The sequence below is a fragment of the Octopus bimaculoides genome, chromosome 23 (assembly GCF_001194135.2).
Source record: "Octopus bimaculoides isolate UCB-OBI-ISO-001 chromosome 23, ASM119413v2, whole genome shotgun sequence".
NCBI classification, from domain to species: domain Eukaryota; kingdom Metazoa; phylum Mollusca; class Cephalopoda; order Octopoda; family Octopodidae; genus Octopus; species Octopus bimaculoides.
Window position 1 is genome coordinate 34192546 of NC_069003.1, and position 2394 is coordinate 34194939.

Consider the following 2394-nt stretch of genomic DNA (forward strand, 5'->3'; position numbering starts at 1 on the left):
TTCCCATGATACCCTAAGCACGTGCTTTAATTTTGTTTAATGGTTATTCCAGGGCTGGTCACACTGTAAAAAAAAATAGATACAAAATGTAATCCTACATAAACTATATCTGTAAAAAAACAAACAAACGGGATGGTCACGTTTGAAGCCCTTTTGATCATAGGTCTGTAGCGCCTGGGACCACAGAGGTGTCTGGATGTCAGCAGAAGTGTAACGATGTGTGACCCCTTCCCTGTTCCACCGTCCTAGATCTTAATAATCAAGTTTCTGTGACTATTTAACCCAATGTCAATTTAATACACATCTGAGCAACAGGAGGAACACTATATAATGGACCAAGGTTTCGTTGACTTACTGTGATGTGATGGTGGTGGTGGTGCTGCTGTTGTTAATGATAATGATGATGGTGATGGTGATGATGGTGGTGGTGGTGATGACGATGATGGTGGTAGTGGTGGTGGTGGTGGTGATGACGATGATGATGAAGCTCCTGTCAGATTCAATAATAAGCATTCAGTGGTTCAGCAACCCCCTCGCTAAATGCGTGTGTAAATGGATAAGTGACTGAGTATACCTCAGGTGCGTGTACCCCTTACATAATTCTCCAGCACCAAAGCAGTATGACACGAATTCCCACTACAGTCCATTTTACAAGCTTCCACATAGGTTAATGGACAAAGGAACAGAGAGAAATTGGTAGTTTGTATCTTGTGATTGATACCAGTTCTAGCATGGCTGTGTAGTTAAGAAGCCCCCCTTCGTAATTACATGACCTTGGGTTCAATCTCTGTATGTAACACCTCTCCCATTGTCTCAGGTTACCCAAAGCTTTGTGAGTGAAATGTTGGCACTCCGTCGCTTATGACGTCGAGGGTTCCAGTTGATCCGATCAACGGAACAGCCTGCTCGTGAAATTAACGTGCAAGTGGCTGAGCACTCCACAGACACGTGTACCCTTAACGTAGTTCTCGGGGATATTCAGCGTGACACAGTGTGACAAGGCTGACCCTTTGAATTACAGGCACAACATTAAGAGGGAGTAAGAGTGAGAGAAAGTTGTGGTGAAAGAGTACAGCAGGGTTCGCCACCATCCCCTGCCGGAGCCTCGTGGAGCTTTAGGTGTTTTCGCTCAATAAACATTCACAACGCTAGGTCTGGGAATCGAAACCGTGATCCTAACCACTGGGCCATTGCGCCTCCACGTGAGTGAAATATGGTAATTGGAAACTACATGGAAGCCCACTGAGGGGATCTTGACTTAAACTTAATCCATCTCACACTTTAAATCCATCTCACCTGGTTTTGGGGCTACAGGCACTGATCTTCCTCTTCTCAATAAAAATTTTAAAATAAAAAATAACCCTGCTATTAAATGAAGGTCTAGGATAGTGGCAGAAATTAACAGACGCGAAACGTTAGTGTGTGATACAAGTACAGTCAAAGATCAAGTTTGTAGTCATGTGACAGTGTTAATGTTAAAATTACTTCTTCTAGAGAGGGTGCTATAGTAGCAGAAGTGACAGATTGTAGAGCTAAATGCCTTATACTGCTTGATTGTCTCATTATGTATTGTCCATGGTAAAATGTAGAGCTCAATGCAGAATGTAGAGCCAAATGGTTTGCACAGTTTAATTATGTCTCATTATGTATTGAGTTCATATCCTGACAGGTTTTTTCCTCTCCCCCTCAGGACTTGGTAAAGTAAGAAGAGTAGCTAACAATATCCTTTATGTTTGATGTGGGGAAATCATTAATTACTATGAAAAGATTTAGTGTCCTTTGTATATTGAGGGAGGGGGTCATTCTGACTGAAGTTGTGGTTTAGCCCTAGGTTAGGTTTGATGGAGGAGACCCCTGATCATGGCTGTCATTTTATCTCAGATAAAGTGATGGGCTCAGAAAATGATTTTGGACAACTAAGCACAGCTTACCAATTTTCAGTCAAATTGTCCAACCCATTCCAGCATGGAAAACAGACGTTAAATGATGGTGATGGTGATGATGATAAATGAAGTAGACACTGAAAAAGGTCTCCACAGTTATTGCATGTCTTATGATGTTAACACAAATATGTGTCTTTCTCACACACACACATAACAGATCTCAATATACACATCTATGCTCGCATATAGTGCCATATTGCACATGATTCATATTTACACACACACATACACACACACTGACATATGTTTAGTTCTGAGGTTTCACATGTAACATAAATACAAGATATCAGTACGTATGTTCATGTACCTGTAGATCTCCAGAACACATACATGTTCTCATATCGTGTCTTAATACGCATACAAAGGCGTCTCTGTATATACACATTCACATACATATATTGTCTCAATATATATATATATATATATATATATATATATATATATATATATA

General features: G+C 40.4%; 1 protein-coding gene across 2 annotated transcripts in view; it reads left to right on the forward strand.

The window, feature by feature from the left end:
* Nucleotides 1-2394, forward strand: part of LOC106871206 (uncharacterized) — a 7864-nt gene that overhangs the window by 1851 nt on the left and 3619 nt on the right. The window lies entirely within an intron of this gene.